The following is a 13,472-nucleotide window of genomic DNA, read 5'->3' on the forward strand; positions in this document are numbered from 1 at the left end:
CGTCTTTCCTACTTATTTCAATGAAAGCTTTCCCAAATTGGCATTCTAACACATGATTTTTTCCCTATCCATCTCCTTCCATGCCCGGTTTCTCTTGTGCTCAGTGACTATCCTTGTCATCTTCAGGAAGCACCATTTTGGATCAGATCCACAGTCTGTTGGCTGTGAAAATGCCTAATTCGACATTACTCAGACAAAGCCTCAGGATGCCCAATAACAAAAAGGCATGGAAAACAAGCATGGAGATGCACCATCTGCATCATCATTAGTTATAACCTGTTCATATCACCCATTAAGCCTGCTCAAGAGCTAAAATCCCACAAGTAGTAATTTAAATTATTCAGGAAAATACTTGCTATCCTAAGTACAGTCCTCATTCCACAGTAGGAGAGTAAAATATAAGCATGACAATGTTGAGACAGCTTTCCATCAGGGTAAAGCATAGGTGAAGGTTTCTATAGGTTTTGATTCGTCCGTTCCACTTGATTCCCCTTGTCTTAATTGAGGAGCAGAAAGGATGCGTTCAGAGCTTGAAGAAAAAGCGAGGCCCTGCTCTCTTCTGCTGGGTTATGAACTACAAAGCAGATAGGTGAAACATCACACAATAAAAACCAGTGATGATTTGGGTGAATAAAGGAGCACATAATCCTAGAGCTCTCTCTCACTTCTGTGCCAGCTAAACTGGATTGGCATCTATGCCAAAAAAAGCTAGCAAGTATCCTGATTATGATTTTTGTTTTCTTCTTCCTTTAAAAAACTACCCCTGTAAAGTCAGCCAGGATTTAAACAAATACAGCTATAACATGATAATACTGCCATTAAAAGAATAATTAGGAACACAGCCTGAAATAACTGTCTAAAGACACTTGGAAATGTAAATCAGCCCAAGTATTTGAATAACAGTAAGGTGATGATGGAGACAGTGTGAGGAGGTCTTGCTGGAGAACCAAGAGGTTTGTTTTGATAGAAGAAGCATCAAATGGAGCAGAGCAAGGTCTGTGCGCTCCACTGCGTGCTCCAGCCAATCCATCTCCAAGGATATTGTCAGAAAGAGCAAATGGGCAATATAACTCTTCCCACTACTTATGTTGTTTCACTGGAATGGAGCAGCTTTTAGCTGACAGACAGATCTCACCTCTGAAATCCAGGCCTCTTATCTATTTTCATCCCCCGCCCCCAATGAAAAACAGGGATTTTCTATTGACCTTTTTTGGTTTTTTTTTTGCTTTGAAGCTATTTGAATGCTATTATTTCAGAAACTTCCATCCCTCCTATAGATCCCTACAGACTTTTTTATTGATGGAGATAAAATCATGAAAAGGAATGTGGGGCAATATTTATGTCAAACATGCCAAAGAGCTCGATTCAACTGTGTATTACAAAGGGAGTTTTTCAGGGGGGTTGGATTCAGTTCTGTTTCCATCTTTATTGAACCGCTTCAGTCTTTTCCACATACATTTCCCAGAGGCACAGGAACACAGTGTGTGCCGGTGGAAAGCCAAGGAAAACCTACACCAGGAGGCGGCCCATAAGGGAAGTTGTTGCAGGATGGGAAGATACTAAGGCTTGGAAGGGACCTTAAAGCTCATCCAGTTCCAATCCCTGCCATGTGCAGGGACATTTTCCACTAGAGCAGCTTGCTCCAAGCCCCATCCAGCAACCTGTTCTTGAACACTGCCAGGGATGGGGCAGCCATAGCTTTTTTGGGCACCCTGTGCCAGCGCCTCAGCAACCTCACAGGGAAGAAGTTTTTCCTCCATGTCTACTCTAAACCTTCCTTTTTAGCAGATTGAAGTCTTTCCCCCATCCTGTCACTACATGCACTTATCAAAAGTCCATCATCTTCAGCCAGTGCTGCTTTGCACTACAAAGCCGGACTCCTTAAATCCCCACAGGCTCCCAGCCCTAGTGCCGGTCAGTGCAAAGCAGTTTTCTTCTCATCAGGTTCTCTGATTCAGCACAGGGAAGTTCGTACAGATCTTCCTCTGTGCTGAGTCACAACCTGTTCCTCACTCTCTCACAGCAGGAGCTGTGTCCAAGGCAGGACGTTCCTACCGAAAACACTCAGGACTCAGGGAACATGAATGAGTCACTGCTGTGATTTTCTTTATACCCTGCATTAATAGATGTTAATAGCAGCCTTTCAAAATCTATTGCAAATACAGATTCAGTTCATGATATTGTTTCTTTACCCGGCTGCTAAGCTTTGGTAGTTACTATAATATTAAGTTTATGAACAAAAATCAGTTATTGTCCACTTTATACCTGTGTAATCTGACTTTTGCCCTTATGCACATTCACCAACATCAAATAAAGCTCTGAAACTTCTTTTTTGTGTGTGGAAAATAGCATGTTAGTAGCGCTATTGACATTGGCTCAGAAAGCTAGATCTTCATCAGGAAGAGGGAAAGCTGCTGCTTTCTCTATCATCAGAAAGGTAGGGAAGTCAGGAGAGATAAGACAAGGCATAGTTGGCAATGTCTGGCATTAGCACAGATCAATATTTTTCAGACAAAAATGTTTTTCTTAGTTGAAAAATGGACTGGTTCTGCAAATACAATTCAGCACATGAAAACAGGGCTCTGGAACTTCATGTTTTTGCATGTTAAGTTTTAATGAACTTAAAGCCATTGTTTTCAGCAAGAAACCCCTCTTTTTCAAATGTAAAGCTTGCAAGCACAAGGATACATGTTTGATTAGAAGCATGAATTATTCAGTGTTTTGTTTTCAACTTGCAAAACCCAAATACTTTAATATGCAGGATTTTCCCCTCTTTGATGAGTGCTGTCTTGGTCATGCACTTTCAAAAGGCATGGAAGCGTGATGCGAGATAAAAGCCAGCATAAGGAATTACTAAATGAGGGGACCGACAACAGCCAGGAGGAGCCATGAATGAGGGTCCTACTAACGCTATTGTGTCTAGTAAGGATGAGGATTCTCGGCCTAGAAAACATCATCCCTGAACCAAGGTTTATGGTTCACAAAGCTGTAAAAAAGCCCTGAAAATGCATCTTTGAATGGAAAGGTTTAGTCAGCTTCAAAACCAGTTTTTCCTTTATAAGACATGGAAAATTGCTAATCTTACCAAGTTTGTCACCAAACCAGTGCTAAAGTCTGAGTGGAAAAAGTTTGGCAGTCATTGCTGTGAAATGTCATGTAATTCAGAGGAAAAGGAGACAAATGAGAGCGTTATGTCTGGGGTTTGTTCTTGCATGGTCTGGTAGCTTGACTCTGTATCTGGTAATCAGGAGTCTGGACTCCACTGATTCCTCCCAGGAAAATCCTCCAGGTACCAGGAAAACATTGTTGATGGGGAAAGAGTTTTGAGAGGATACCCTGAGTGACCTTGGAGTCAGGTTTTCCTACCTTCGGAGATGACTATTTCCCGTACGTAAAATAAGGAATTAAGAGGACTAATTACTATGGCCCCAACACATCTGAATGAACATGGTAAGAACATTTTACACTAATCTGATTAACACATTTTTTCCTCTTTTATCTCAAAAACAAGAAAATGCTTTGCAACCCATTGTTCTGCTAGTTAACAATTCTATGCTGTTACTTTGGGGCCAGATGCAAATGTAAAACAGATCATTTCTATTTAACTGATTTCTGGAAGGGGAAAAAAAAATTGCTTACTGCCTGCATAACAGCCTTCAGTATTCATACATCATGCAGGCAACCAGCATGGAAAAGAGCAAAGCAAGGCTCCCACAACACAAAAACGTAACTAATGCAGAGACAGAGTAAATACCAGTGTCAGAGGAAATTCATTAGCTAATCTTATCTAAAGAGCGTATCTAAATGTGTCAGGTGATAAAAAGCTCAACCAGCTCAAACCGGCTCTCTTGAGGATGCCTGCCTATTTGAGCCACGGAAAGAATGGAAACACACATACTGTATTACATGTCACCCAGTCATTGCTAGGAGCACGTTGAACAGCAGAAGCAGCAGTCTGGAGATCATAAAAGTCTGACCAAGCACATGGTTGCTGCAACAATACAATGTGCTGGAGATCCTACTCCTTTTGCTCCATGTCTTCAGCAAGGTGAAAAGTCACATAGTGGCTGCTTAGAAGAAGAAATGCAATGAAACATAGTGGCTGCTTAGAAGAAGAAATGCAATGAAATGCTTTAACATTATATACATATATATATTTAATGTGGCCTTACTTTAATGGCAAGCCGCCAGTGATGCACATTTTTCTCTAGCTCACAGGTAGGGGCAGAGGGGAGCTGTGCCTGGTTGGAGTGCAGCCCCAGCTATAGGTGCCTGCAGGAGCCATCTCCTCTCTTGGTCATCGCAGCAGATGCTGCTTCACACATAGGGACTGTCTACAAAAGGTGAGCAGAGTCACAGCTATGGTGTGAAGTATAATACAAGCTGTTGGACTAGAGGAGCAGAAAGCAAGAGCTGCAAACGCTCAGAAGCTTAGGGGTCTCAGGGAGTTAACACAATTCTAAGAGAATTACACTTTCCCTTATGACGATTCCTCTTTAATCATGAACGTCACCTTTCTGGACGAGCTTAAAGAACCAACTAAAACAAGATGACATTCTCCTAGTTCAATTCTTTAATCTTTCTGGATGTTTCCTTCTGATTTCACCTTTTGTAACCATCTCTCTACAACGCCTTAAGTCTGGCAGTTTCTTGGCAATACTGTTTCTCCCTGTCGGGCACCCACCATCTCCTTAACAAACCCCCCCCGACACGTTCCTGAGTTCATAGACAGAACAGCTGTGCATCTTTATTACACATATGCTGCATTCTGGTTTTGCTAGTTAGCCAGCAGACAGGAAAGTTTTATTTTTAGGCAGATGTGAAAGCCCTAATTTGTTGCAGAGGGGAATAGAGAGCCTAATAATAGCATACAATACAGCCAATGCCAAATTAACAGAGACCAAAACAGGTTACAGCTTATGAGCCAAAGCTACTATTTTCCACTTTCCTTGCCTTCCCCTCTCTCTGAAACAGCGTAGTAGAGCTCGAGTTGGAAGGAGGACATGCTAGTGTCCTACTCAGTACAGGAGGCCTTCTGCTACGCCTTTGAGTTACTGTGCAATTAGGTTTGTCTTGACCTTGCAATACTCCTGTGGAAGAGACCAGCCTGCTTGCCAGTCATGAGTGACTCCCTTCACGATGGACCAGCATCATACAAGTCCCTTGATGATAAACAAGTCCTGGCCTGCTCACAGATGAGCCACAGCATGGTGGGAAGGGGCATGGAAGAGGAAACCTCAAAGCTTTGGTGAAGGTTTTGAAGCACACCAAAGCTGCTGCTGTGACCGGGTGCATCCAACCTCCCTGCTTACAGCCTCCACCAGCCAGGGGGAGATGACCCGAAGGGAGGCTGAGAATAGCACCCTGCCTCCCTCTCTGTTCTCGGGTGACCACACGTGTTTGCTGTCAGCTCTTTCCAACTAGGAGCAGGAGCCTATTTTAAGTGCTCCCTTTCCTCACGCATACACTGTTGCCATAGCTGCAAAACTAATGCACATGGAAAGAAAGGTTCTTACTCTATTGACTCAGCAGAGAGGCATGTTACTGGATCTCTCTGTTTCTTAACTCATGTAAGTGGAAGATAGAGGGCCAGGTCCTTCCCCAGCTGGTGCTATGGTGGCAGGAGTCTATTGGCTTAGTGAAACCCTATTAATTTGCAGCAGCTGACATATTAAGCCCTTTGTTTTCCATTGTTACAACCTTCCAGAATTGTTCATGGTATATTGTAATTAATCTCCTCCTGTACCTCTCCTTGAAGGTTACAGTCTGATAGAGGCAAGAGAAAATTGTCTTTGCTCTCCTATTGTCCACTCTCCATTTATCTGAGGATTCAGGGAGTAAATGCACATGTCAGGCATATGGCATTGTATCTCAGCCTGCAACTTGCATCAAACTTCTAGGTCGCAGACAACAGTTTTGGGAATGTTTAAGGTAAGCTTCAAAGGCACTGGCCGTGAGCTTTCATTGCAACCTGGCAGTAGTACACACACTAACAGTGGCTTGCACTGATTTTGCTCACATTTGCAAACTCTCAGCCAACTCCAATTCAAATATAACCGCTAATACTTTGATGCTCTTGTTTGCCAGGATACTTCAAGAAGAAACCTTCAATACACTTGAAACAAGCCCACTGCGGGTTTGGCTAGCGTTTTGAAAGGATACTTGATTTAAATGTTTAATTTCTCCTGCCCATTCCTAATCTTAAACAGAAAAACAAAAGAGCATAACTTTAATAAAAGGCAGTTGGGACTTCATATGAACTTGCATAACTCCTTTGCCTTCCAAGTTATTGAAGAGTGGGGAAGACACAAGTAGGTCTGATCCCATAAGCAGAGTTGCTCAGTGTGTGTAAGTGGTAAGAGCTTTGTTATGCAAGTTGTTCAGTTATTTGCCTGAAGGTAGTGTCATGACTGCTGAGGCTCTTGAAGAAGGGGCTGGTGTCTGGGTACCAGATCCTGAATACAAGGACAGCAGTACACTGTGTACCTTAGAAGGGGGGGGGGGGAAGACATAGTTGCATCCTTGGTGCATCCAGAAGTTGAGGAGGTATCTGGGGAGCAAAGAAAACATCACTCATTTTGCTTCAGGTCTTCAGCAAGTGGATGCCACAGTGGAGACTACTGGGATAGAAATTAGGGATCCACAATAGCAATGACACTTGGAGGAGCAGAGACCGTAGTTCTGCTGAATGGCTGGATGACAAAAATAGCCAGGCATAAGGAGAGAGAAGAAAAACATATGAAGGGCTAACATAGGATATGATTTCTGAAAGTGACGTTAATGCCAAGAGTATGAGAGAATAGAAGAGGGCTGAGCAAAGAACAAACCCTTGGAAGAGCTGGAAGGAATTTTTCCTGCATTTTGTCATTTTTCGCTGTGACTTGCAAGTCTCACACTCTTGACTTAATAGACTAAGAATAGATGAACATGGGACTGACTCACAATCCCTGGCTAGCAGAAGAGAGATGGGAAACAGGCAGCATTTCTTCAGGGGCCAAACAAGATTACAAAATGAGCCTGAGGAGCACATTCTATTTTGCATCAATAAGCTGTGCTAGGTGAGACTGTTCACCACTGGCAAATACCTTCACTCCAGCAGGTTCCCCCTTCATTAATTGCTATAATGTTGATACAGAAGCAATAAAGATTGAATAGATGGGATTTCTTTTGCCAGAATTCAAGTCTTTCATGAAGGATGTACAATATAGCTGCAACAGGAATTAGCCTTAGAGATACAGACTATTTCAGAGCTTTACTTTGGGTTTGGGCTTTTGGGTTTTTTCCTTCACATATTTCTTTTTCCTTGTATAGTTGTGGCAGCCATGCACAACCTATAAAACATACACAACACATACATTCAGGTACAAAGTGTTTATGGTGACCCAGAAGAGCACCCATGCTTCAATCTGAGTAGAAGAGATTCGGGCTCCTATAACTCATCAGTTACTCTTTCAAAAGATGAATGATCTGCTTACCTGAATCCTCAATTAATTTACATACATGCTCATGTTTCATTTAGATGTGTGACTTATCTGTGGATAGGGCTCAGCTGTTTCAGACAGCAATACCCACTTGTTTGTGCCAAGAAGAGTCGAAGACTTTAGCACCATTAAAATCCAGCACCATCACTCAGCTTAAGGCTGTCAAGCATCAAGATATAAATATTGCCTCCTAGCTATTACTGTTTATAAAGTGATCCAGCTCTAAAAAGTCAAGTTATACCATGCACTCACGTGGCTTCCTGCAACCGTTAATTCCAAAGGCTGCTTAAACATGCAGGATATTTTTCCTTTGACATGCTTTAAATGTATCTGTCATTAATCTTGACCCTTTGACTGTTCCCCCGAGGGACAATGAAGTGATCAGACAGCTGTGCCCCTCATAACTTTTAATACTTTAATTAAATCCCCTTTGGACCTTTTGCCCCCCTTTCTCCATTCTTTCTTTAGTCAGCCACCAAGAAAAACGACCACAATTTTAACATCTAAACACTGGAAACTATGAACATACAACAATGCAGAAATAATTTCTTATTTTTCAATTTACTTAATTATTTTTAAATTTAATTTCTGGAATGAATGAATGAGAGTTCTATTTTCTTCTGAAAATCCTTTTTGAAGTCACAGTGGTTTGGCCTCATGTGTATAACCATAAACAAAAGTATCCGTCCAAAGCTGTACAGCTCTAAGAGAGAGTTCAAGCTCTGCTCTTCCATAGTTTAACAAGACAATAGTCTTTATAAAACTTTTACCCACAGAAATAGTTGATGTGTCCTGAGAATGATCAATCTCTCTTAAAGGTAACAGGCTTGGCTCAGAGATTAAATGATCCCTATCTCTTTTACTATGCTATTCTCATGTCTTGTATCCAAGTGTTTGGTATTTATTGGCATGTATAGGAATTGTCGAGAATGTCAGTGAATTGGCAAATTGTAAATATCACTGACATTAAAAAACCCCAACAAATTACTTTCCACTGCCTCAAACTTTCCATTAATACACTGTCAAAAGCAAGTATCACTTTGGATTCCCTAACTTTCCTTGGATGCAATTAAGGAAATCAACTAGGAAACAAAAACATTGCTAAATTACTTCACAGCTTTGTTTGCATAGTGGAAGTGGGGGCACATTACTAGAGCTCAGTTGGGTTCCCATGTTTCTCTTCACCTCTGGGAACTCAGTTTCAATTCAATAATAGAGTTGGGCTTCATTTGTAAGGGTACAGATAAATCCCAGCTCAGCTAAAGGTAATTCTGGCTGTTTCTGTTAAAAGCTAGACCAAATGATGTGAGCTTTTAACTAGTTTGGTCTTTGTTGCAAGCTGACAAGCTGTTTACTAGGAAAACATCAGAGGAACTGAGGCCAGCTTTTAACTTTGCGCTGCTGTAGCATGTACCTGCAGCTCCACAGCTTGGTGTGGAGAGGTGTCAGTTGAGTTTTGCTCATTTTTGAGGTCACCAGGCTCAGATATCAAAGATAAGCTCAGCTGCATCCTCAAAGGGATCCAGCTTGTATAAATACCCTGCACGAAAACTGAATTTGTGGCACACCTTCCACATACCCGTGGTAAAACCAAAACTATTCCGCAGTATCCACAAGCAGCAGCAGAATCTCTAAAGACAGTTATGACGATGTCATTCCTGTGCTCTTTATAGCCTGGGACTCCCCCAGATTTCCTACTCCTTCATTAGGGGGAAATGGTTATCTGGGTTCTCCTGCTTCATACGTAGGACCCCAGAGGTTTCCCTGCTCATCACCAACTACTTACATGGCCATGAGACACTTCTCTGGGGCACTTACACAAAGGAAATTCAATCACTGTGATTAAGCTTCTCCATTCAGAAGCAGCAGCCAAGGCGTGCTAACACAGCAGAGATTTTACATCAGCCTAGGAGATAAGACACCTCTGAACATGCAACTGCTACTGCAGAGGCATCCCTAGCCATGCAGTACAGGCAGGAGGCTGTGATATATTTAGACCTAGACATCCCAACTCCAGTTCAGCTCTGCAGTGGTGTCATCACTTCTGCACACCAGAAATCCAGCCAGTTTTTACTCCTTCAATATACATTAAGTGTGCCAGTAAAGGTGCCCCTGGGGATAATTCTGATGCAGTAAGGACAACTAGTAAGGAGTTACTATAAGCTGAATTCCTTTTACCTTTGGTGTATGAGCAGTGCATGCCCTGCAAGAGGGAAGATCCACTGCCTCCCAAAGCAGCTGAAGGAGGACCTCTAGGCTCAACCACAGAAACGGTTCAATGAAGCAGTAGTGGATGGAGCAGATTTAGACTAACATGGCAAGGAGGAAAAGGGTGTCCGAGATAAAAGTGGCTTATAAAATAGCTTGGAATGTCAGCACATGATAATGTTTTCCCCTCAATCATTAGTTAGACTGTTGTGTTGCAAAACACCCCAAAGCTTGAGAAACTGCTAATAGGCAACAGCTTTTGGAATGTCATAAATGCTAAGTTTTACTGGACTGGAACGGCATCGTATTGTACAGTCACAATTCAGATGGGGAAATATTTGGACACTTAGAGCTTGTAATAAAAATGAGAGAAAGTGTATTAGTAGGTTTTGTAACTCATTAAGAGGGAAGAGCTGCAAAAGAGATTTGTGAGAAACATGGACCCACAACACTGGCAGCACATTAGGCCACCTTCTTTTGTGTCTTCTCTCAAAGTTATCACACCCGTACAAAACTAACACCATTAACTCCCTATGCCCCATTAAAAACAGCCTCATAACACATTATAACACATTCTGCAGACAAGAGAACCTGACAGATGATAGCACTGAACCTAGAAGATGCTAACTGTGAACACCTGAGGTAATGGGATTTGCTTTATGGTTTGAAGGTGTGAGAGAGGTCCCCTTGTCTTTTAAGGCAAGATCAAAATGTACACCATGCAGCTGCTGGCAGCACAATGCTGAGCCCAAACCCAGATGACTATAGGCCTACGTGGCTTTTGGCTGGAGCAAGAAGTAGGATGATCTTGTATCTGCCTTCAATAAATCATGTTGACCTGCCCCGAGACTAATCGCAATGGAATGAAAAGCCTTTTACTTTAATAAAGCAAAAGGCAATTCCAAAGGTAAATTAGGAAGAGGTACATTATAAAGAATAGAAATTCCTTTCAAAGGTATTGGAAGACACTGAAAGGCTATAAAATACCTCACTGGCAGCCTCCATGCCTAGCATAAGCTTTCTGTTCTTTGTTCTAAGAGCTGGTTCACACTCCTCAAGATATACATGCAGTAACCATGGCTTTTACTTGCTAAGATACATCAAAGTTGACCTGTTAAACAGATTTGTTTAATGATTACATTTCCCTGTGCCAAATGAAAACACATAAAAGTGAAAGATTCAACAGCTTTGTATGTGTTTTTTGCTTGAGCTGCACAATGGAAATTGTTTGTACTCTTGGCCAAAACAGTAAGGCTCCGCAACTTTGGATTTGGCAGGGGGAAAGCCTAGTCCAAATCACTCTCCAATGATTGCTGGAAGAGAAATGCCAGCAATTTGATTTTATGCTTACAAGATGTCATGTACAGTACAGAGCGATCCTAGACAATTTTAATTAATCATCTGATGGCTCTTCGTTAACGTTGGGAACTCTAAAAAGCCACCAGAACAGGGTCTTCCCCATAAGAGTGCAGTTAAGGAGTGGACTGCATATGGAATGTAGCAGTTCATCTCCAGAGGATGAGCGAGTACCAGTCAGGGTTTGATGGAAGGATTATCATAGACTTCAGTGAATGTAGGGTCAGGGCTCACATACAACCTCTTCATCACAACCTCTTAATTAGGTCTTGGCCATAACATCTGCAAACTTCACTGTAAGCAGTATTATTGAGTACCAGCCTCATCAGACACATTTGTCATAGTTCTGTCATTAGGCAGATCTGAAATTTTAAAGGTTGATTGGAATTGCCAATATCCATTTTTCTAACAGTTAAATAATCAAACTAGAGTGACTTTACTGCATCTGTAAAAACGTCATTTTTAATTTTCTTATGTTTGATTTCTCTTTCTGACACTGAGTTTATATATTTGCCCAGTTATTTGCCTTTGATTATCATAATGGTAGGTATTAATTTTTACACAAACATCACTTGTACTTAGCACGACTTTTCATTAATATAATGCTTGTTTTCACACACATGAAACTAATCAGAATTATAATGGGACAAACATTTGTCAGATATTCAACACTCGATCTTATTAAAACGCATTTGTCAAAGCAGCAAGTACATTTCTGCAAGCACAAAAGCCACCTGATAATTACAGCACAAAAATCTCCCTCTCCCTATGGAAAATTAGGTAACTTTTTATATGCTGTAAGTGCACAGTTGCAGGCTAAATATTGTGCGTGGTTTTATTTTACCAACAGACAGCTTAGCTCCATAACTGACTGAGCCTTGTAAAGCGCTGTATTAGTAACTGTTGATGTGCTTAAGTCTAAAATAGTTTATAGGTGGTATTTTTTCTGACAATGCTGACTAAAGTTACCATTTGGTATAGTGGAAATTCTTAAATAGCACCAACAACAGTGCACTAATAATAACCGCAGAGTGACTGTAGGAGGCTTGAGCAATGACCCTTGTCCAGCCTGTTGCTGGGAAGCAATCCTATTGGACAGGAGTGAGGCTGTTTCATTGGGATTTTCTGATTTCTTTGCTCATCCTTACAATTTCTGGTAATTTTCTATTACCCCAAATATTTGCGACTAATTTTAGAGACAGCGCCTAACATTTAGACCACACAAACCTCATAAGAGTCAAATGCTTTATCAGTTGTCACCAGAGGCAAGCATGGCCAAAGTTGTTCTGTGTGTCCTTCCTGGATATGGAAGCCTTCTGCAGCTGGATGTTTCTTGCCTTGATTATGCTTCATAAGGAGGAATACTTCCCAAGGAGTTCAAATAACTTCACAAACTAGCAACATCACTGCTGCTACCTTTAAATCTGTGCAACTCACTTAACGGGGGCTTGCTAACCTGACATGGCTGCAGTGCTCGTTCATAGAGCATCTCGCAATGCTCCCACTTTGAACAGCATCATGATAGATGCAATTGTCCTATTTTTATACCAGGGACAAGTTACTTTTGTCTCATACCACACACTTCAAGTAGGAAAAGAATGAACATCAAGTTCCTTATGTTAATTAAGGCTCTGGACAAAACTGATTAGTTTTTACATTTTCCTTGGACAGAACAGTATGACCGTAGCAGCAAAAATAGAGGATTCGCATTGATGCGGGTACTAAAAACTTGATGGGTTTTTTTTAAACCTTGTAGAAATTTAATAATAGAAAAATATGAGATTCTGGTAACTTCTAGAGGATCCTGAACTTTCTGCAGAGAACAGAATACATGCAATTAAGACAAACCTATAAATTATCCCTACAAAGGATTATTTTCTTTGAGTTAAAACCATGTGTGAAATAACGGGAATCACTTTGATCATTTTTACATTTAGCTTTTGCATTGCACTATAATATCCAAGCCAAAGAGCAGGATCAACTTGAGATCAGCATTCTCCACTTTCACAGCCACAGAAAGCTGCTTAAATTCAGACTGAAAAACCTATCCTTTTAGAAACCTAAACCGCTCCAATTGCCATATTTTAGCCAGAATTTTACATTCCATTAAGATTTCAGCAAGCAGTTAAAATTACCATCTTCTGAGATATTACAGCCACTTAAAATGCTATTATGAGTACAGGCACATCCTTATTTTATTGTTAACTTTTGGTAGTTAGCTGGGGACTTCTCCCTAACCTCATCCAGTACCTGGAGCCAGAACAGCTACACTTTCCCTTCAGCATCTCCATCAAGGCAATGGTTATACTGAAGTACCGCAGCACTGCTCCTCCTTTGATGTTAAAGTCCCCCTGTCCCTGCAGCGGGGAATCACTGAGAAATCTAGAGAAAGATGGACCAGAGCAGTGAATCTTGAATGACCTGAAC

General features: G+C 41.3%; 1 long non-coding RNA gene across 3 annotated transcripts in view; it reads right to left on the reverse strand.

Moving 5' to 3' along the window:
• Positions 1 to 13,472, reverse strand: part of LOC136021509 (uncharacterized) — a 69,808-nt gene that overhangs the window by 14,940 nt on the left and 41,396 nt on the right. Inside the window, exon 4 of one of the 3 annotated variants that reach the window (XR_010615798.1) lies at positions 2,790 to 4,067. The exons of the other annotated variants lie outside the window; for them this stretch is intronic. This is a non-coding gene — a long non-coding RNA (uncharacterized LOC136021509). Of the gene's footprint in view, positions 1 to 2,789; positions 4,068 to 13,472 lie in introns of those variants that run through there. 3 annotated transcript variants of the gene reach the window in all.

The sequence above is a fragment of the Lathamus discolor genome, chromosome 13, assembly GCF_037157495.1.
Source record: "Lathamus discolor isolate bLatDis1 chromosome 13, bLatDis1.hap1, whole genome shotgun sequence".
Taxonomy (NCBI): domain Eukaryota; kingdom Metazoa; phylum Chordata; class Aves; order Psittaciformes; family Psittacidae; genus Lathamus; species Lathamus discolor.